The 24,965-nt window shown below is 34.3% G+C and overlaps 1 protein-coding gene across 1 annotated transcript in view; it reads left to right on the top strand.

Moving 5' to 3' along the window:
• Positions 1-24,965, top strand: part of LOC124359413 — a 466,804-nt gene that overhangs the window by 104,648 nt on the left and 337,191 nt on the right. The window lies entirely within an intron of this gene.

Genomic DNA, 24,965 nt, shown 5'->3' with positions numbered 1-24,965 from the left:
CTGTACCAACAAAAGTAATGGCATAAGTACAATGCAATTACAATTTAAACCAGCAACAGACTTAAAATGCTCAAAATAACAATACTTAAGTAACATAAATAATAACAGCAATGCAATGAGCACAACGCAAATAGAATATATAATTAACAGCAAGAATAAATAAATATTTCAAGAATAGCAATAACAATAGAGCTTCTCTCTCTCTCTCTCTCTCTCTCTCTCTCTCTCTCTCTCTCTCTCTCTCTCTCTCTCTCTCTCTCTCTCTCTCTCTCTCTCTCTCTCTCTCTCTCTCTCTCTCTCTCTCTCTCTCTCTCTCTCTCTCTCTCTCTCCTCTCTCTCTCTCTCTCTCTCTCTCTCTCTCTCCCTCCCACTCCCTCTCTCTCTCTCCCTCTCCCCTCCCTTACTCTCTCTCTCCCCTCCCTCACTCTCTCTCTCCCCTCCCTCTCTCTATCTCTCTCCACACAAACACACACACTCATTCAAGAACACAAGCTATTTTGTGCACAGTTCCACAGCTATCGGAATATACCACAGCAACTATTTTTATTATTATTATTATTATTACAATTGATACGACCATCATGAGTTCTGTGGAACTCTGGATCACGTCAGTTTCCCTTAGTGATAGTTACCAGTGTGGAAAATTTAGTTATGTTTCCTATATTTAGAGTTAAATCCTAATAATATTATAAATGCGAAAATGCCTTTGTTTGTTTTGCTTTCACGCGTAAACTATTTAACCGATTGTACTGACATTTTACACGGAAATTCTTACGGTCACTGGAATGAATACAATTCGAAAATGCCTATTCTTATTTCGAAACTCCCTTCGGAATACGGCCCTCTGGTTTTTAAAGTAACGAAAATCCCATTCTGATATAATAAGTTATATTAATAGACAATTAATTAAAAGCGCATGTCTAATGTAATCAACTGTTCTGTGTAAACATTGTTTATTATTTTAAATTTCTTTACATTCAGTACATTCTGTTAGGAATAACCATTATTTGTCACGCTGTTTTAGATTTCAGAAATTACCCATCTACCTTAGAAAACTTCTTAAAAAATAAGATTCAGGACTCCATAAAACATTTGATTTTGTAGACTCCCTTTGAAGCAGTCGGGCAGTCACCTGGAAGTTTGCTGGACTGTGCTTTTGAATTAATTTACCAATTCCAGCTCTAAACGTGATCAAATATTAACAATATTTTTCAGTTTATAAAGTGTATCTATTCTTAACTGTACATTTTTTATAAAATAATAATAATAATTAGATCTAAAATACAATGTTACTATCTAACTTTTACTATAAATGACTGATATAAAACTCATCTTTTCATTTTTGATAAAAGTAGGGTTCTCTGATCTTTGATTTTATTTTTTATCGGGAAACAAGACAAACTCAAGTATGAAATAATAAATAGTAAGGACAAAGTAAATTACAATGGCCTTAAATATAAACTTTTTGAGGTATTTTCTTTATCGTGGCAACACAGGAAACTCAATATTGGCGTCGGAAATATAACTCACTTGAACCAGCAGTGGTCATACTCATGCAACGCCTACTAAGTTGCGTGCAAAGCAAGGAGTAACTGATAAGAGTGCAGATATAAGAGACAATATTGTCTAAATTTGACTATACATTTAAAGATTGTTATAAAACCTAAATTAGTTGTCTTTTCACAAAAGTAGGCTTCTCAGAGCTGTGTATGTATATATGTTTTGTTGTCGGAAAAGAGGCAAATACAGCTATGGGACAAAACATAATACGATCAGAACTAATTAATATCACCATAAATATACACTTGTTAAAACATTTTCTTGATCGTGAGAAGGTAAACTCAACATTTGTGCCTGAAATAAAATTCGCTCATACATGTGCAAAACCTGCGAAATTGCGTGAGAAGCCTCAGATAACTGCTTATTAAACTGTAATAACCCTGTCCCAAAACTCCTAGGAAAGTTTAATCACACTTGCTGTTTTGACAACCATTTTGATTTATTTCAAACCGTCGAGCAGTGAAATGCTTTAGCCAGACACTTTCTATTTGGACACTTTGTGAATAGCTGTATATATTTTTTCGAAATTTTGCATTTCAATTTATAAAAACACACAATTTATTTCTAAAATAATTAAATCGTTAATATTGGTTCTGTTATAAGCTGAGAACACATTACACACAGTTGTCACGCTGTCGTTGGTTTTTATTTGAATTGTTTATTTTTGGCTTTGCGAGAGGAAGGTCACATTCGTGGCCAATTATGGATTCTCTAACTCTGTTTAATATCATGTAGCCAAGAGTGTACTCTAACTCATTCCTTTTTTAATTAACCGGTATTACACATGGGATCATTGTGCATGCTCCTGAAAACGACGAGATAGCCAAATTTAATGAATATTCCTATTTCTAAATAGAAAGCTCCTTTTAACATGTCTTTTACGTGACATTTTAAAAGGGAGTTTAATACTGGAAAACAACTCATTAAATGATTTAATTTTAAGTTTATTTTTGACGATGGATGATTTGAAAGGGTAACAGGATTTCGGACCATTGCCTTTGGTATATGTTCATTTTGTTATAATTTTTAAAATAAACGTAACGAATGTCCGAAATACTTATCCTTTTTTTAAGTTAGAAAGTTTAAGTACTTAATGTTCCATTGCCCCCGACATTGTAAATTACGTAGGATTTATCTCATAATTACAATGCACTCCATGTTCTGTGGCCAACATATACACATACAAGAATATCTGTATGTTATCCTACCGCCACGATCTGCCATTAATTGACTCTTGCGGCATCTCAACACGATTTAAACAAAGTTCCAAACTCTTCAGTAAAATTACACATGTCTACTTCTGTTTCCAAAAAAAACCTTCGCTAACCGCAACGACACCTCCGTCACCATTTTACGCATCAAAAACAGGAAGGTCAAGGGCAGAGCTTGTCGTGACCCTAGATCCAAGATTATCGCGCTCCCGGCCACGGAAGTCGTGCAGTGACTGACGCGCCTGCGCATAGCTGGTGAACGTCTGGTGCAAGCCCGTCGTCATCTGGTGTGACGTCACCATTGAACCTCCTTTCCCGTCTGCCGTCACACTTTCCAGCATTTGACGGAAAAGGGATTCCCTAACCACCATATTCGTACTGGGGAAACAATTAGTTGATTGTGTATTACTAATCAACTCTAAGTGGAAGTTTCTATTAACAGCAACAGGGCCTTGTATGTATAGGGGGAAATTGTATAGGGTTCTTCTTAAAAGAGTGACTTCATAAAAAACTACTCGTGATTCTTCAGCTGAACATAAATATTGAATATTAAACATGAATTGTTTAGTTCAACAATTACTTTAGAACATTTTTACTTGTTAATATTTACTCGTATAACAGTCGTAATAACTGTATACATCATTTAAGCGATAGAATATTAACTAAAGTTGAGTAGTGTTTACTTTTTCACACTTTTACAAAATATGTAAGTCACTCGAAATAAAGACAAAACTTTTTTCCTGCGCTTTGTGGTATTGTTACGAGTTTTTAATTGTTAGTTCATTTCTCGTACATACTTGTAACCCGTAACAAACAAACTGCCCTACAAAAATATTATTTTCACATCTTTTTAGCAGACATATGACAGGTCGACCACAGGATGTCGGAAAACATAAAGCAATACAAGCATCACTCAGCAGACAAATTTTATAAAAGGTGACACGACATGAGCACCAAGTAACTCTACATAGCCCTTGAACTGCGCAATTATCCTGTGGTCATCCAGTGACTTGCAACAGATGCATGACTTTGATCAATTTTATGTATGAAAGGTAGTTATTATCTTCTTCTTGCAAGTGAAAAAATATGAGAAAATTACCAATAACAAGATTTACGATTCAATTACACGAATCTCACACTTCACCAGAAGACTCATCCTAATGTACAATGCTGCTTCTTGCTAAATGTGAAAGAGTTGGAGATTAGAAGTCGGTAAAAGATTATACAACGATTTCGTTAAGCCCGACAGACATTCCTAAATTATCAACAGACCCACACTTGTATTCCGATACACTCAATAGTTATCAATCGTGATATAGATGTCACCACAGTTTCAGATAACACTATCAGCTAGAAAAGTTCTCGTTTTATTGCCAATGTAATAGCTCTGAATCGCTCTAGAACACAATATGGTTAGTCTTAATTTGTAGGTAAATTTATTGTATATCTCAACACTGCAAGCCGTATACTAACTTTGGCATTAATGGTTAATTGTTACAGATATGCAAGTTTATTAAGTTCAAATTTAAATGACCTTTTATCTCTTTCTTCTACAAATCTACAAATAAAATTTGATATGGGTAGATCCGTGTTAAAAGAGCTATCTGTGTCTGTGATATATATTAAGCGAATAAAAAGTTCCTGAGGAAAGCTGATATACCGACTACCATATTTTAACCAGAAACTGTTGATATGTACTTGTGCCTCTAAGCATCAGGATTAAGGGGGTTTATTTATTTAGTGTTTTATTTCCTCTACTTATTATTTTTATATCCGAGAAACGTATGATGTTGGTCAATGTAAACAAGATAATTTACACATCTACCAAGTTGTGTTTAGAAAATTGTCCAGAAAACTTGTTTTGACTATTATAGGATCGACAACATCGTCTAGAAAGCTATACAGCACGTCATTTATGCATTTATTTTTCTGAATACGCATTACTCTGGATTCAGAATTTCGTTCTTTTCTTTGCTTCAAAAATCAGATTCATTCATAGATTACATACTGTCTGGCCAATCGTGACCCCTGAGGAAATACGGACCGATGCCAATTGAAGCGCTCTCACATGTGCGCTCGCAGTCGTGTGTCTACTTTACAAATAGTTTCATTCTTAGATTATACTCTGTCAGACCAGCCATACATAACCTCTGGAGGATTCTGGCTACTTCACAAAACAGTATGATGAAAACAAACAAACAAAGGCATTTTTGCATTGATAATATTAATTAGAATAGATTCAGTATGCTGAAGAGATTCAATATGAGACTAATTAATATCACTAGTTCCAGAATAAAAAATATAGTTGATAAATGAACTATTCATCCACAAACTGCGCCTTTAAAACTTTTGAAGGGCATTGGATCCATAAAAAGTAGAACGAGAAAAACATCGTCACCTTGGAAGTTGCTAATATTTATTTGGAACCAAGATTGATACAGGATCCTCTTAAGGGATTTCTGTCTAAAAATAGATGTCCATCCATATTGAAACCTCTAATTAAGATGGCTTATGTAACTTATAAAAAACGGGCCTTGTGGGCCAGCTGTTGCAGTCCGGTTTTACTGCCCAGATATATTTTGTTGTCAATGTTTATATGTTTATCGTCTTTAAACTTTTCAAACTTTATTCGTCTATTATAATATTTCATTCTTTTACTAAATGTGTCCTTATAAACTTTGAGACTTACATTCGAATGCCTTCGGTAGAGCCAAATCGAATCGAAGCGTATACAGTAAAGTTATCAATATTTTATTGATACAGCCTTATAATACAATTTTAACGCAATATTTTTTCCTTGCACTTGGCTTTTTTTTATAATCTCTCGTTTTTCCAGCTGCAGAAACAGAACGTGAGTGCGTCACAGCAGGCGGGCAAAACCAAGCAGAACCAGTTTGAGTCTCGTGTGTATACTTAGACTAACCAGTTTCCAGTAATGGATGCTTGGATGGTTTTTAGATTTGTTTACTTGTCCAGCGTGTTGTGTTGGGTACGTCTCGTGACCAGTCTTCTGTTTATCCACATTCCTATTAGCGATGCAAGAAAACAGAAGTTATATTTAAACCTTATAAAGGTTTTTAAGTATTAATAGATAAAATCACGATAGTTTAATGTCTTAACTAAGAATTAAGATAAGCGGCTTCCAGATAGTGACAAAATTATGAACTGAAGAGAAATATTGCTCGTATCTAATAAAGTCTTAAAAAAAGTAAGTTACCTACATAAAAGATAGGGCGTATATTTTAAATGTAATGTTTTGTTAGTAAAAAGTTTTAAAATACTCGTAGATCTACTGTAAGGAGTATGAAATTTGTACTTTTTACGAAAGGGAAGTTAAATTATCGTACTGTTATAAATACACTCCGAAATATAATTCACAGTCAAAGGACATTATTTTTAATTAATTTATAAAGGATTTTTTTTAAATCTTGTTAAGATGAAGCAATTGATTGTAGGGTGGAAAAATATATTTCTATATTACATTCATAGCTATTCAAGATTTAGACTCTATGAAGATGAAAAAGTAGAATATAAAATTTATTACTCCTTGAGAAATCAAAGGTACTTCAAGTAAAAAATGTAGGCTTTTTTTGTAACCATGCCGAAATAGCAACATCAAAAGATAGGAGATATAATATTTAAAGAGTTTTAATAGCTTCGGCTAGTGACATGTTTATCATTAATTTAGGTCGAAAGGAAGTATATTCTTAAAATTATTATTTAGGAAAATTGTCCCGAGGAGAATAATTTTATAAATAAAAATGTAATTACAGTACGTTCTATCTTTCTGGATCGAATTCCTACCTCTTCTTGTGGAATAATACATTTTTTCCTGTCTTTTTGGCATTTTTAAGGGCTGTGGCCTAAACTTCCTTTTAAAATTAAAAAAAGCAGTCTACCAAAAGGAACCGATCGCATTAATATTGTTTAATAAAAGAGGGTTTCATTTTTTTTTAAATTTTAATCTGTTTAATAATAATAGACTATATAAATAAAATACGTAGTCGTTTAAAAACAATTAATTCATTTGTTATTTGAAAATGTTATAGAAGTTGATACAAAATTTATATTACAAATATTGATAACTTTTATGTAAATTTGTTAGAGTTGGGTGAAAATATCATAGAAAATTAGCTCCTAAAATTAAAAAAGAATGGTTCAAAAATAAAATTAATTTATTTGCAAAGAGTCACAAAATCATGAAAACTGCATACAACTAGATTAAAAAGTATTGAATTAATGCATATGGACTACAAATGCTTTGGATATTTTTTACACTAACTTTAACAAGAGCTCAAGCGATCTCAAAAACAAAAAACCTTTTGCTCTGTAGTAATCATATTTTTAACGGGTTAGAGGTAATACACCAAGGAATAAAACAAAACTTTACCGTAACATAATTACAAACGTGCCCTTACCAGTGTTGGACCATTACCATTGGACCTTACCAGTTGTTTTAGTTTATGCAATCATAAATGTCAACTGTTTACTTTTGCACCACTCTTTATCATTGCCTGAATATTTGCAGAGTAACTAACGGCGGTCATATCAAACTTTTGTAATACATATTTTAATATTTGCAATATAAACTAAAACACGTAGTATAACAAACTGTTTTATACAGTTTTCGTGGTTTTGTAATTCTCCGCCTGCAAATAAAGCACCCTTATTTGCTCGATTCTTTTTGATAATTTGGCAAAATATTCTAATAAACAGTTTCTAAACATTAAAAAAGTGCAGTACTATATAATATTTCAAAATTTGATTCAATTCACACATGCATAGATTAAAGAACTTGTTTTAGTTGCACTATTATTTGAATAAAATTTCTATTACAAATTAGTCTTGTAAATTTGTTAAATTCAACTGTTAAGATACTTGTTCAGTTACTACTTGAAGTTTAAGTAAATAATGAAAATAAAAACGGAAAATATAACATTTTTAGATGTCATGACGGCTAATTAAGTGTAATTAAGATTGTTACTCCTCAGGTAGAGGGTATATTTCGATGCTCGAAACGTAGTGTCATAAGTTTTATAAAATAACGGTGGGACGTGTCTGAAATACTATTATCCTTTCACACAATCCATCTTCAATAACCCTTTTTCAGAATAAGTCGACTTCTTATTCACTATTCAGTTTTGATTTCCTCTTTTGAACAAAGAATCATGAAAGCATTATTAATGACCTGTTCGCTAACATGACTCTCCAAGTTTCCATGTTTTCGTTATATTTCCTGAATAATTCCTCAATGAACAGACACTGCAGAGGTCCCAGCCTTGGCCCGAAGTGGAGGATTTCTAACCCAACCAGTTGGGCCACAATCCGGTTATAGAAGGCACTGAAGACGGCAGCTCACTAGTTAGCGCCACGTCTTATCATGTCTGGAACCCGCGGGTTCGGATCCTGGGTTCATTTTCTTGCGCTGTAAACCTTAGAGCGAGATAAAGTCATGAATAACTGTTCTATTTGTCAAGTTTGATTCTGATGATGGAAAGACTATGAAGGAATCACGATATTACGGACCTTTTCAATCGTTCATTGGTACAAGAAATCAATAACTGGTATAGTAACACTACGTTTTCGAGATCCGCAATGTGATCTGTGATCATTCCTGAGGAACGTCCAGATTGCAGATATATCAACAATGTCGAACGATGCCAAATGTCCGGAAAAAATCATTTATACAGTAGTTGATTGGAGTTTTTATTATAACTTTCTGATATAATTCATTAATAGGTACTGAGATACTGTCAACTACATCTGAAGCGCTATAATCTGTATATCTTATCTATATATTTGTGTTTGATTTATATGCAAATAGAATTCAGGTGGCTGTTATGGCTCAAATGATAATATGATTAAAACAATTTTCTTGATTATATTCATTGTAAATCTATAAGAAACGTTATAGTCCTTCCGGCTCAGTCGGAAGAAGTAGGTATATCAAGTAGTATATTTTTAGACAACTTAAATATTAATAATTTATTTCTAATTAGATTTACATATAATGTAGCCTATATATCGAAAACCTTTCGAGATACAAAAACATGTTATAAACATTCTAAAACTTTTTGTTTTTTATCCTGGCACATAAATAACAATTTTTTTTTGTTTTAACGCCGCTATATTTGAATGAAATTGCGTACGGGACTCGATTAATAAACTTGGCCGAGATTTTATGATCTATGTTCCAGTTGCTTTTTAGAATTTCTTGCTGGTAAAAAATTCGTATACGATTTATACACGTAATCGATATCTTGTAAACTGTTCAAGATACAGAAGTATTTTTATTGCAAAAAGTTTACGAACTATAATCGTTTTAGAATACTTTTGACTTTTTATTTAGGTCCATGAATAGGTAATTGTGAATTCTTCTTAGTTTAAACGGGCGCGATATTGGAACGAAGCAAACTCAGCCGAGATAATTATAAAATAAATTTTTGTATCAGATTTTAGCTTAATAAGGCCATTTTGGGAACCGTTATCGTTTCCACAAGTCGCTTTATTTATGTAGCAAATATATTATATGAATAGCTATATGAAATATAAATATGAATAAATAAATTTCTTACAGCGTTGTATGAATTAACATATTGCATTTCATTAACATGTACGTATAGTTTAAATAATCAAACTAACATATGATCGGTAGACTTAATAACTGTCACACTACTTTTATTTGAATTCCTTTAATTTTTATAACCAAAATGTAATTTGTATAGCCTACTTTATTTCAATAAGATTAATTCACAAAAAGTACTTGCTCCGCCGGGACCTTAAAATGGTGGTTTTGGGCTCTGGGGTTATGTTGGGTAAAATAGTTTTTACTTTTCCTAAAATGCTTCCATGAGGACAATTGAAAAACGGTGATTTTGTATGCACATCCTACCTAAAAAGGAGACGCCATTAAAAAAGGTTTTTAGATGGAATTCCTGCAAGAAAATACTTGCACAAGGGTTGATTTTGCTGATTACTGAAGATAGTTTTAAATATACGATTCCAGTTTTAAATATACGATTTTTTCGACAGTTTCACCAAATAATTTTTAATATATGTTTCTGGCGCATTTTCACCTGTGAAATTGGAGAGATGTGTTTTTTATATGCAACGCCAAATTTTCTTCCAGGATCCAATACCAACATAATTCAATACTACATTCACTTTTGGATGTAAGATGAGGTTATTGCATTCTGTAAGGTGGAGGGTAATATTGATGTGGAAGTTGTTGGTGTTAAGGAATGAATTTCCAATGACCCGCCTCCACCTCCCTCACAGGTGTTAAACACATGATTTACTACAGAAATCGATTATTGTACTTAATTAGTTCTATTTTGTTCCAGGTACTTTGCAGGGACTGACTTTATGGCAGTGCAGTAAGTGACAGCCAGATGTTTATTTATACATGCATATTGTGCGATAATAAGCAACACCTACTCAACATCCAAACAGGTTCTGGGCTTTCAAATTATTCCACTTTTTTTGCATAATTTTATCCTTTTGCGTTGCAATAACTGGAATTTGATGTTGGACTGTTACTGGCAGATTGAATCATTTTACAGAGTAATGTACTCATTAAGGAAGTGGTAAATAATAACGATAGACATATTAATTTCTTAACCGTGTCAATGATTCACGCTGCATGGACAACTCTTCTGTCAAAACTTTTACATTAATGGGTTCCGTCAAGCAGTCGATAAGAGAAAAACTATTATAAATATAGTTATTTTTCCATCGACTACTACCACATGGTCCGTTGGTGCCGATGGCCGAGCGGTCTAGGACGTTGGACTTAGGTCTCAGAGATAGCGCAGGTTCAAATCCTGTGTGTCACCGTTGTACTTTTTATCAGTACCATCGATCTTGTAATGTATCCATCCCTTACTCTGTATCATAAGACCCTCGCACAGGCCAGTGTCTCTTGGGGACGAGCAGAATAGAACGAATAAGAACGGCCTCTTCTTAAAAATAATAAAATGAATAAGTAGAACAATGCCTTTAAGTGCCCATTAAAAATAAATGCAGAAGCTTAGTAAATATAATATTGAAAAAGAGCTGATACAGTTTATGAGAAATAAACCTGATAAAGCGTAGATGGATCTTGGAAAGAGAAGTCTAGTTTTAAGTGAATTTTCAACGGCCTGCTCATTACACAATAATTTGTAGCGTTCACGATGCAACGGTTGTGAGAAGACATAATGAGAGAACAGTCGTTCTGCTGCCCAGACAATGGGCGACCTTGCTGAACTATTCTCACAGACATAAATATGACTGGCCTTGACTGGACGTTATGTGGGCTCTACTAACAGGAACAATTAAACACTGTTGGTATTAGTCAGTCTGAAAAAAATCGATTAAAAATGTCAGCCTCTGTGCATATTTTTTTATTCGATATAAGTGTTTTGATGATCACATTGTTCCATATTTTAAATAGAGAAAAATAAGCACGATGTATCGTTAAGGAAGATAGAATGTTAAAGAACGTCTTATGTCACTGTAGTTAACATTTTACAATTGCATTACCTGACATGTATATAATAAGTTCTGGACTTTTAATTTTCTCGTTTGTGATAATATTAGTAAATAATATATATCAAAATCGAAATGGAAGCGTAGTTGATTGGTTACAAATTAAGACTAGTGTTTGTGGTGTTTTACACAGAGAATTCCCTATGAATACAATCGAATGATACAACGGAGTGTCGGAGGATCCGGAGAACGTAACGAAATGTTGTGTACAGACGGATAGACAGAAGGATGAACTTCTCTTTTACTTTTTGTCCATAAAATCAATGGAGCGCTTCCTTGGACCAAAAGAGAGCTACGAGCGTCTTGCCCCCCCCCCCCTCTTACTTAATCCAGGACTTCTTGAGTCCAATTTGCTGTGTGTAGTCGGTACCCATCTTGCACAAAGTATATGGTAACGTAACTTCTGCGGAACAATTTCGTGTAAAAAAACTTCTTCAAATTGGAGGAAAACTAAATCAGAATTCTGTTATTGTCAATCGGTGGTCTTCTTTAATCTTTTCATCTACTTTAGAGACAGTTTCATCGGTTAAAATGTACGGCCGTCCACTTCGTGCATCATCATGCACATTACTTAAGCTTAATACATCACTGACGTAATCCACCTTCAGTAATCACATCGTTCCCATAAACTTCACAGAATTATCAACAAATTTTAATCGGTTCATTGTGTTTAGCCAACAAAATTCGCATTACCAACCGCACTTCAAACCGGGATTTCGGGATTTCCAATTGTGTCACACATTTTAAACTGCTATTGTAAAACAACAAGGAGCTACAGTAACCTGTCACTAACACGGCTGGATAGCCACTGAACGAAGAACCGCCCTGGCACCGAAATCGCTGGGATAGTCCCGTCCCAAGCGGCTACAGAGCGAAACGTAATATACTTTCTGGATAGCCCTCGTATATCCCAAGTTTCGAGTCTCAGGGTCCTTTGTATCAAGTGTTCACTCTACGGACAAATAAACGGACTGCCGTGTAGCTATTTCACTCCAATATCAACAGGGTTCTTCCTTGAACTAATAGGAATTCATCAAGTTCTAAGTGCATACGGAAGGACAACAAAACGTTTTTAAGAAGGCCCTGTAGGGTCTGTTGATACCAAGATGCTAGACCACCTGTATGGCTAAAAAACGGCCAGTCCTCAAACTATTTATTAAGGTGGTTGAATGAGTCCAAATCAAATAAAACTAATTTAATGACTGCGATACACAATATCAAAATGTGTTTAATAAACCGATTACAAAGTGGTTAACGTACATGCAACAATAGGTGGTATCGATGCTTTCAATCGATGTTGTAGCACTAAAATAAAACGTGGTCGAATTGTAACATTTCGTCATTTCGATTCTTATGAAAGATGCCCATACTAGAAAAACACCAATTGTGACGTATTTACTTGGAAAGTAGTCTGGATGTTGATAAAGTATGGCAATTCACAACAAGTTATATCAATTCCAAGCTCGAATCAAGTAATTTCTGAGAACGGTTTGTTACGTTGATTGTATCTCCTGACCTACGACAAAGTCAAGCGTTCTGTGTACTCAGGGATACATACACTGGACGTGCTGTTGTCTACCATTCATTGATCACTGATCACGTTTACTACGAGACATACACCACGCCACATCGGGTTGTGGACAATGTGCGATGTTGTGATAGGTCTTGTTGAAGGTAAGCTGGTATATTATAGTGCGCAACAAGCGACTCTCGAGTTTGCAACGACTTTAGTTAGCATCAATACTCTCAAGGCCACTAGAGTATTTCGTAAGTGTCTTTTGATTTTATCCAGTACACATTGTGTGACGGTTAAGGTCAGTCAAGAATAAACGCGTATCACATGCATTGTAATGTGACATCACATTACGGTACCTAGAAAGACGCGCTGAAGAAAAGGTAGGATTGATGTAGGTCAACGATGGATAAAAATTAGTATCACTTGTTTCAAAAACCGGAGTTGGAAAATTATTTATTATCTAGGTGATCTAACAAATACCTGTTCTGTCTGGAGGAGATGATATTTGCAAGTAACGAATGCAATTTGTTATTTGCTCAGTTGATAAGTTCAAACAGTATAAAATAATGTGCATAAATAAATGCAAAATGCGTGGCCTATCAACAATTTATTTCGTTGGCTTTCAAGCAATTATATTCCTATCGGCAATAAACATTCTTCTACATACTCTTAATCTTATAGGATTTACAAGCTTACTTTTAAAGGCTTTGAAAGAAAATAGGAATGAAACAATCCTGGACTGATACAAACATCTAATAACGAATATTAGGAAAATGATGATTGGAATATATCACTTAAGAGCCGGTGAGATAACTGTTTGACCGGCTTCGCACAAACTTGAGTAAATTTCTCGAAAATAAAAAATACATCTAATAGCTCATTTAACGTCTTTGATTTTTTGTAATACCTAGATTATAGAGTAACGCTTTTAAACATTTTGAAAAACTCACAAGCACAGCTCTGAACAAGTTTCAGTCCAGACAGTGTTATTTAAATTTCTTTTTACAGATAATTAGATTAAAAATTCAATAAAAATTTCAAACTAAACGAAATTAAATATCTCAACCAGTTTCATGTCATATCAATTTGCCCATTTCTATCACTTATGTTGATATAGTTTTTACATGTTTGCGAATCATCATTCTCAGTCTCAAACCCGTACAAAAATTAGAGGGTAACGCATTAAATAATTTCAAGATGGTGACCTCCGCCATTCTTGTTAAACTTTCATCTTCCTATAGTATATTAAATACAAAAAGTAAAACGTCTGAAATGCCAATATAATTTCTGTATAGGTTAAATTCGATTTGTAGTTACCTTAAGCAGAAGTGGCTATGTAAAAGTTAGTTCCCATTTAAGCTCAAGTAAAAACTTATGGTATAGCTTCGTTATAATTACAAATTCCAGCTGAAGGCTGAGACGGTTATTTTCTCAAAGTTCAACTTGACTTCTACTTCTAGATATTTCCTGCCAATAATCTACGTTATGACTTATTGTCCGCGACATTCCAAGACATTCTGTGACATTCTGCGGTTGGTTCGACCTTCCGCTACCAACAAACACACCTGCGTTACCGTTTGCACTAGGTTCTTTATTCTACTTTTGGTAAAGACTAGATTAGTTTTCATAAAGAGTAAATTAATCTACATTTCAGTGACTATTTTATTCACCAAATAATCCTAATGGCTTTTTCAACTAATTGTTTCATTGTTTTACAAAGAACCAGTATTAGTAACCGATATAAGTGCAGTCTGACCAACCAAAAAGGTTCACTCTGTCTGATTTATACCTTCCGGTTGATGAAATAAAACACTGGGTATAGCAAAAACCGATGTATCACTTATATCTAGGTGATCCGATAGTTGTCCAGGAACGACAAATTACCAACCGCAAATGTCGGAATATTGGGGTTAAAGGGTTGAACGATAGGTCTAGTGTAGCACTGAGGATTACTGTTTAAGAGTAGATATGGTTGCAAACATAAACAAGTAAGAGTACTAAAAGCACTGGCTGCTGTGACTGGAAGAAGCAGTAATAAAGCTAGCCCCTCTTCTTCCAGGGTGCCACGACCGATATTGTGCTTGCATCCCTAATTGTGTCTGTAACGAAGGATCTCGATAGGAGGAAGCCCCTAACCCGCAAACATCTAAAAACCTATTCTTCATATCCTGTGTCTTCTGAAACAATGTAAAGGTTCTTTTAGAAGGAATTGCAATAAGGGGTTCCCTCAACTTCTTGTGCAAACTGAATATACCTTGTAACCTTTTAATGTACACCCTGTAATTCCCCCAATTCCCAGTAGGATGGGTAGTCTAATATCTGCTTGGTCAAGTAGGAGTTATTGGATCAACACAAAAACACCACCATCTGAGTCTCGTTTACTACATTAAATATCCTCCACTGTGTAGTCATCTCATATTTAAGGTGCATAACAACTGTTATTGTTCTAAAGTTTGACTAACCAGTGTTAGTCAAACCCGTACACCCGACACGTAATATGACGCTGTCAATTGCTATCATCTCGCACTTTTTAGTAACTCTGCATTAATTCGATGCAGCTGTCTCCTATATATGGCTACCAGTACTGTACTGGATAATTTTAGATCCGTCACCCAGACCCAGAAATAGTTACATTTTTTTCTTGTATTCAAATCGTCCGTAGAATGTAAACTGCTGCAGCCATAGTTAAGAGTAATCCCAAGACCAAGAAATTTGTTTCTCAAATATTTTCTGAAGGGAAATACAAAGGTTAGTACGACTCAGGTTAGTAACTTATACAAGCTGCATAACCTGCCTAACATCAAGCCATGAATTATGAAAATTAAAGAAGAGGACATCCAGTCCAGCATCTTACACCATGACACTATAGTATGAAAAATCAAGCGCCACCTCTCTGTGCAGCCGCAGTCACGCACAAATGAGCTACCCACCAATCTCAACGTTCTCAAAATTTTTTCATTGGCTTAAGCAAAAACTGTGATAAAGGAATGCAACGTTTTAAGCACTTAAAGTGTCAAAGAAATGTCTGATATCAAACTTGATACGAGTGGATGTCTCCATCCATTAGGTCTCAAATTGACCTTGAAGTATATACCGAATCCTACAGAAATAGATATCTCTGCATTAACATACCTCATCATAATTTATATGCAGGAGTTGAAACCTTATCCGCTTTTTAATAATAATGATAATTTATTGCTTTTGAACATGTTATAGCAATTGTCGAGAAAGAAAATAGGCTATAGTTTTGTATTCATACACGACATTTAGGTTCCTTTCACACATACACTGTGTTCCATCCATCCTACTTCTCATTCATTCGAATGTTACACTCTAGGACCAGCGTCAGTCAGCCAATCATGTGGTCATCCAAACATGTGCCATGAATTCGTCTGTAGTAAAAAGCTTCTCAGATCAGTGCGGTTTTCAGACGAGTTTTAAATGCCTTAGCATTGCTGCACTTTGGATGATCGGGAGAAGAGAAAACACTTGTGCTTCCATTAATGTAAAATCCAGCATCCACTTGAAAAATCTTATAACGTACAATTTATCTAGTGGATCAGCAGCTAATAAGCTAGCGTGTGAGTGAATAACTAGCAGCTAATATAAACTGTTAATATTTTTTAGCAGACTAGTAACTTTTGACATGTTTGATTTAACTACCCACTAGGGAGGAGAAGTAGATAACGTTCAAGTAGAAATGGTTGTGCTACTACACTAAAGCAGCCCGCACCAAAATGTCCCGATGTAATTGAGACAGTGTTGCCATATCGCTACTGACCACCTATTTCCCGCCATGGTAACTACTGTCTGTTCAATACATGCTGTCTGAAAAACATAAATGAAATGAAATCAAATCATATTTTTGTATACGGTGACATCTAATAATAATGCACCAGATGCTGAGACTGATAAGTAATTTTTGCGTGTAAAACCGGCAACAGTGTTGGGCGCGGGGTGTAGGGGAGGGGGATTGAAACGTAACAGCCACCATCGGGCTATTTTGGTGCCAGCTGCTTTAGAGTAGTAGCACATCACCGCTCCGTGAGAAACCTACTTTTTTATGGTAGCAAACTAGCGTGTATGAGCTAACGTGGGAATGGACCTTACGGATCGTGGCACGAACTGCAAAACAACGTCCACTACAAGCTAAAAGAGAATTATTACAACAGATAGTACACCAAGGCCCACTCGTTATACTTGTAACTCTCGTCTGCCACTTGAAACACCATAGAACTCAGCTTGTAAAGGCTTGATACGTTCTATCTACTTTACTGATAAGTGCCCATTTGGCACTCCCAATTCTGTCAGAACATTTACAATAGCTAAGTGGCTCACGGGCAAATGCCTTTGTAACATCTATAGCTGACAATTTCAGGCTTGGTCTCGGTTGGACAAAATTTGGTATTGTGAATTATTTGTTATATTTGCATCATTATAACAGATCTTAATTGCAACATTTATCTTGTGTTTCTAAGATCCTTCTAAATTCTGTTTCAAGTGCCTGAAGTTTATGACTGAACAGGAATTATAAAACAATTATGTTTTGTCTATCTTCACTAAAGGTACCTATCTTAAATTGTTAAGACGAAACTTTTGTTTAAATTGCTTTAATAAGCTTTAGTTTTTATGTTAAAATATTTGTTTTCAATACCTATACGTTAATAATTAGTTCATATACGTTAAGATGTAATATGCACGGGAAAACTACTATTTGGATGAAACAAATTTATTTGTCCCTCCTTATTTAAATTACTAAGTTAGTTACAAAACCGAATGAGTGAAATATTTATAATATTTCAGCGTGATAAACGGTTTAAACGTTGTTGCTATACCAGATAATTATCGCTTTGAAAATCATTGTGTGGATTCTGAAAGGAAAGTAATACCAGCAAGTTCTTGTAGTGTCGGTAAACATTATTTGTGTACTTTTTATGACTATGTCGTGGTGTTCACATCACTCGCAAGCAGCTTCGCCCACGTTTGCTTTATTACTTGGTTATTACAGTACTGTACAATACTGCAGGGTAATACTTCCACTATATATGAAAAATCATATCGGCCGACCAAAGCATAATTAAATGTCTATAGCTATATAAATAAATGTAAAGCTTGTCCAGTATGCATATTTTTAAGAATTTAGTTTTTTTCAAATTTACTTATATTATGATTTAATGTTTTGAAATTTGAATGTTTTATCTTATTAATATAATTTGTATTATTTATAATTAAACCAATTCACTATGAAAATCAAATAAACGTTTTTTAGTAACTAATTCATGTAAATCTTGGTTGATGTGGGGTTACCTAACCGTGTAACCTAATTTCAACTTAGAGTTTCGCCTACTGTAAACAGTCAGTATGGAATAACCGTTTGTAATGTACCGTGCAAATTATCGCAACACAAATCGAAAGCAGTAAATAATTAGAGGAACTTAACTGGAAACGTAGTTAGTAAATAAACCAGAGTTTAACGCCATGGAAACGCACGTACAACCTAGAATCATAATTTGAAGCATCTCCGATGGTTAGGCAGCCTTTGTTACAGTTATCAAGAGAAAGCAACAGTGTTACTGTTTCATTTCAATTGTAAGTGCATATCCAACAAATTATACAATTGGAAATTACACCTACTTGAGCAGACCAACTAAATGTGCTCAAATACATTTTAAAAATAACGGAGGTAAAGCGAGCTTGAAGAGCAACAAAAATTTGTTAAAGTTTAGAAAAAACTATTTAAATAATAATATAAGGTCCCTTTTTGTTGTTGCCATCTTGGTTCTGCCGTGACGATCGCCGATTACTATTGGCCTCTGGTTAATTTTATTTGGTTAACCGGTGAGTGCAGATCTATTGTGACATGTATTCTGAGTTCAGTTTTATAATGAATTGAATTGAATGGAATCATAATTTATTTCCAATTTTGGTACATGAAACAGTTTTTTTTTGTGTATTAGTGTTTAGTTTTTATTAAGTGCAAGTTTTAGAGTAGGTGTGCATGGAATAGACACACAAAATGGTTGTTGTGGCTTTTGACGTATGCGTGTCACAACGCTTTTGTATGTTTTGTTTAGTTAAGCTTAGATTGTAGTTATGTATAAGAGATCAGATTGCAGATCTCGAAACTTAGTGTTACTGATTTTATTGTATCACTGAATGTAAATGTCCGGAAAATCCAGTTTCATTCACAACCTTCCATCGCCAAAAACAAACTACCAGAACTAGTTTGACTTTCACAGGTTAGGTTTTTGCCACAAGACACAACACGCTTGTTGCTCTAGTACAGTAACCCACTCTACTAATTGTCGTGCTACAACGGTTCCATTATGCAACGCAGCCAAATTGTGAACTCCTAATTTAATTACATAATTATTAATCGTAACAGCAACGCTACAAACTCGGGAACTTGTTATCCTACATGTGTTTCAACGTAAGACCTGTTTGTTTCTCGATGTAGCATGTTGCCAAGATTGTTTTTACTGTTTTAAGAGGATTTTATCATTTCCAATTGCACTGTCATTGATTCTACTATAAATATTTTTAATAAAAACACTCAAAACTCATTTGCATGTTTGAAAGGGATGTTTGGTTTCGCTACTGAATATAAAATACTACTCCTGAGCCAAAAGTCTTAAAAGTATTTTGTAACATAAATGCGAGTTGACATTTTAATAAACAGTATTTTTTTGTTTTTATTTCGAATAAATTTCCTTCTTTTTATTTTATGTAGGAACTCGGTGATTTCGGCGATTCAGGTTGACGGCATAGACCATTCTTACATTGGGCTGTATGATCGCATAATATCCTACGTTCATCGACTGTACCAGAGGATTCTACAGGTTAATTAAAGGCTTCCTTTGATCTTCAGCATGAGGATGAATTCAGGATGCCAACGTTTGCCAGTCAGTACAATAAAATCATTTTATCCCAACGGTTCAGAACTTACGTAAACACGAATGCCCCTTAATTAGCCTTTAATTGAGCGATTCCCGCTAGCAATAACCATCTCAAGGAACAATAATTACATCAGAACATCAGATCTGTTTGAAACCATTGATCCATACAAAGAGTTTGAGAAAATGAGGAAATCCACTCAAAAAATGATAATTGAAGTACGCAAATAATAAAATAGAAGTCTTCTAAGGGGAACAAGGAGGCGTAAGGTACGAATATTTCAATTATGTAATACTACAACATAAAAACTATTGTTTATGCATAGAAACTTAATATCGTGCCTATTCCTACAAAGGGTGATTTATTACGATTGGGCAATGGAATTCTACTGGAATGAAAAAAAACTTGTTTGTTGTTGTTTTCCGTATAAGTGAATTCCTTTTTTGTATAAAATAGTAGAACCAGTCAGTTTTACAGCGGAAACAATAGCTGAATGATCTGTAGATATGGCTGATCTGATGTGTAGTTTCAAGTTTGTTACCGATGGAACTTTTTTAAGAACTGGCTTGTTAGTTTCCACTCTTGAGTGAATTATTTTGGTACTTTTCATGGTTTTTTTCCAAAATTGCGCCTCTAGCCAGGAAACGCAAATAAATGGTAACTGGAATACAGCTGGATATACAGTTTTCACACAATCTTTCCGTTTAGGAACCACTAACCTTGTAAGTAACTTTAAGAAGTGGGTAAATTTCCATGTTCTTTAGAACGTCTAGAAGAGGACGACTAAGGCAGCTACTTCAGCGAAAACTTGAGAATACAACATCATCAGGGCAAGTTTGGTTCGCAAAAAAGGCAGTTTTCAACGTCTTGTACTACTGACTGTATCAGTAATGAATATTTCCAAGAAGCCAATGACGAGGATTGCGCATGTTTTCCTCGGAAGTGCCTCCAGCAACGGCGGCTGTGGCAGGAAGGTATGGAACGTGTATGGACCCAATCTTGTAACAATTACAGCGAATGCAAGGTAACCGGTCGGTCGTGATGAAAAGTTAGTGCTAATCGGTCGTTGTTTAGCATTCGCCATAAGGTTGACGAGATGTAACTACAAATTAGTTTGCATTATAAAGGCAGTGTTTTCCTCAAAGATACTGTGTTTCTAGCATATCGGAACTACATGTGCTATTACTTCCTGGCGTTTAATTTTCTACTTTAGCTAACGAAGGTTAGGGGAAATAATTAAGTTCTTTAATAAATATATATATATCACTATGAGTAAGGTACCTACTAAATAGGAAGTTTAGGTTGCAAGGAGGCCTTGTTTAAAATGATATTGGTGCAGATAATCAAAACGAAATAACTAAGCAGATAATCAACTAAAGAATTCTTTAACGTCAGACGATTTACATTTGTACACAGTTTCTTTATGTTGACACTTCGCAAAACGAATTATTTTTTATTAAAACGATCATCTTTGCCAAGTTTAGCAAGGACATCACACCACCTAAATAAAGTTTTGCATGGCCACAATATGTACGGGGTGGAGACGGCTCTGTGACCAATACTTTGCCGACTGCATCTTCAAGACAACTTCTATTTAAACTTTGATAATTATACAGTTGGAACATTTTTATCATTAATGATTATTGTATTTTTCCCCCTCTTTGTATTGCGCTTTTCGGTGCAAAGTTCTTCAAAATATTGCTACATTTTCAGAGCCAGTAATACTAGTTTTGCCTTTTTTAAACCTGTATATAATGTAATTTAAAGGTTTCATATAAAAATATGTTGATGTGTGTAACAAATAAAAGTAAGCTTTATGACATTTAAAAAGTTTAATAATTATTGGACATATAGCTTTAAATATTTGGATTTGGATTCTTATGGTCTTATATTTTTCAACATACTCGTAAATGTGAATTTCATATTTAGAAAAAGAGTGTTTTAAATTAATACTATGATTTTTTGACGATATAATCAATATATATATATATATATATATATATATATATATATATATATAATCAAATGATCAATTGGTGATAATGAAATTCATCCAAATACTTGCTGGCGTGCGTTCGTGCGCGCGCGCGCGTGTGTGTGTGTGTGTTTTACCATTATAATTCCAACTGGTAACACCAACAGTTGATTTAATTATTCACGGAAGTGAAAATCCTATTTTTTAAATAATAAAAAACAAAAATCCCAAATAATAGATTTATGTGTATCTGCTGTCAACACTGTTTTATTTACAATTATTAAGTTGGATCAACTGTATTTGTTATTGGTATTAAAATTAATACTGCAGGTTTTTACATTTTTATGCGCCTAGTTTATTGTACGTTTGTCACGTTATCTGTGTAAAATCGTTTAGCTACTTTAAGTATACGGTATATATTTCTTTAACTAACCATTCGTAATAAACAAAAATGTAATCAAAATTTATTGTTCAATAAAATAATTCCTTAGAGGTAAATTATTTAAAATTTACTAATACATCTTGTAACTATAACCCATATGTTAGTAACAATTGGCGATTTAGAATTCTAAAATAATTGCATGTCAAGTATAGTCAATAACGTTGTGTAAATTTTCCCTTCCCGCTTTACGCCTAAAGTCCAGTAACCTTTTATTCTCCGAATATAAATTAACATCAAGTTTTGTCTTTTATAGAAGGTTAATTTGCAGGTGGGGGCTATATGTTTGTTTTAAATATCCAATAATAAAGGTAGTGGCTGCCTTAAATTTGACGAATAACGTAAACGTATTAGCTGAACCAATAAGCCTGATTGACAATATTTAGGTTTTATAATTGTTATAGTAATATAGAATTTGTAAATAAAGTTTGAATGTGTTGAACGTATTTACGATTGCAATCTAGGATTAAAAATAAAGTCTAGGTCACATATTGTTTACTGTATCAAAATTATGGAAATAAATTCAAAATGTATTCTCAAAATAATTTGGTTATATAAACCAAACAATTCAAAGATACCTCGGCCAATTTTATGACATCCCTTCGTCTCATTAGGAGATTCGAAATTTCACGTAATTAAGTAAATTTCCATTCGATTTCCTCATTAGGTGTGTGTCGTTAAATCAACAACTACACAAAAACACTCCAAACATGCAAAAATTATTATAATGTCATTTATATATTCTCTCAGTGGCGTTTCCTTAAAAGATATGATGGGATTGATTGGGGAGCGACTGCCGCAGAAGAAGCCGATATAGGACGCGCGCTTCAGGCGTATTTTTTGCTATTATCGTGGCAGAGTGCGGAACGAATATACAGCAATGAGGAACTCCACAGCGACAACCACAGCCGGCTGCCAATCACAGAACATTAATTCTGCTGTCCCCGGCCCAGGAGAGAGACAAGGTCAGCTTCAGACGCTTCCACCTTTCCCGTAGTCAGATACAGCCGTAGTCCTGGGTCCTGTGAAACTGAAGATACCAGATAATAACTTGATAACCGTCATAGATCAAATACCAAAGATTAGCTTTTTGTTAGCGATCCCATATATTAAGAGAACTTAGGCCAAATTTGAAGAATGGGCGTTAAGACAGCAACAGGTGATTGAGGTGCTTAATTACAACCTAAGATTGAGTTTTATTGGTGCTCAGAATGATGATAATCGATCATTCATTATGTTTACCCGAATTCGGAACTTATAATTAATCTGATACTCATGACAAAATGATCTGGCTCGAAGTATATTATTAGGTGTAGCTGATGTTCAGTTATTACATTTTAACGCCGATATATTTAAGTATATAGAGACTGAAGTGAATAATATGAGAAAGTATGATATTTAATGGGTACTGAGTTTTTTCACAATTCCTTTATTATTGTCGTAGACATTACATAATGTATGGTAATCGTCAGAATTGTTTATCTTAATCTATATCAAATGAACAAAATTAATACATCGGTAAAAAACTGAAATATTGTACAAATTAAAATAGTATAACAACTAGAAATATAGTTCCGGAGTCCGCAAAGCTGCATATCATAGTCATTTATATTGTTAATGTTTTACTACTGCTCAGCAGGGAATGCTTGTAGAATTCACAAAGTGCAAAACTCGGTCGTTAGGTTCATTATTTGCCTGAATCGGCAGGAACATGTACATTCTTTAGAGAGAAGGTTGTTTTGGCCGCAATGGAAGATGAATGCATGGTGCTGACAAACTGCATGACTTACAAAGTCCCATGTCCTGGGAGCCTCGGTATCCTGGACCCAAACTGTCATCTCGGGAAGAGATCGCTCAAAGAAGCAACCAGCAAGACCGAAAACTTCACTTTTTTCAAATGCGGCTTGAGGTCGAGAGAAGTAGCTTCAGCTACTTAGGCACAACTATTTATAAATTACGTTTCTGATACCATAAACACTTATGCTGTTAGCATGTTCCAAAAGAAAATGAAAACAATTATGCATACAATGCATACATATATACTATACAATGGTAACTGTGATAATTACAACAGTGGTTTCTGAAAATAATTATTCATTAAATGTTGTTACGCATCGGTAAATATTAGAGCAATTTTATACTGACTTTATTTAGGCTACAACTCCCCTTGTGTTGAATCGTAGTAAAACTGCCACTGCGTGTGTGTGTGTAGATCTACTAACACACCATAACTTTGATGCGACCCCAATGAATTAGTGGCTGTTGTGGAACAAACACAAAAGTGGATTGTGGATTTTCATTGTAGAACTAAAAAAATATGGCTCGCTGGTCAGACGAGTTGCATACATTTTGGATTTTTTTAAATAAAATAATGTATTTCCAGCACTGGTTTACCCATAATTGTTCAGGTATACCCGTTTTAACTCCCATAGTTGAGAACCATTAGTATAAATACGAAATGCTGTGGGACTTCTCCCTCAAGGACTAAGACAATTAAACCAATACAAGGGAGTATTGAAATATCTGACAACAATTAACGATATATTTCTTTTTTTGCCTTTTTACCCAAGATCAATAGAGTTCTTCCTTAGACGAAGAGGAAACTATGCATCAAGTTTCAAGTTTATAGAACCTTTTAATACGGATGTTATCACACATACGAACAGACAGGTGGACTCACGCTGGAAGTCTGGTGTGCGTGTTATCTTGTAGAAGTAATAACAATAATAATATTTTTATCAATATGTGTATATATATATATATATATATATATATATATATACACACACACAAATATATATTGATTTTTTAAAAGTATATCTTCCCAAAAATATCTATCAT

This window comes from Homalodisca vitripennis, chromosome 4 (assembly GCF_021130785.1).
Source record: "Homalodisca vitripennis isolate AUS2020 chromosome 4, UT_GWSS_2.1, whole genome shotgun sequence".
NCBI lineage: Eukaryota > Metazoa > Arthropoda > Insecta > Hemiptera > Cicadellidae > Homalodisca > Homalodisca vitripennis.
Note: the sequence above shows the minus strand (reverse complement) of the source record. Positions and strands in the feature narration are given on the sequence as shown.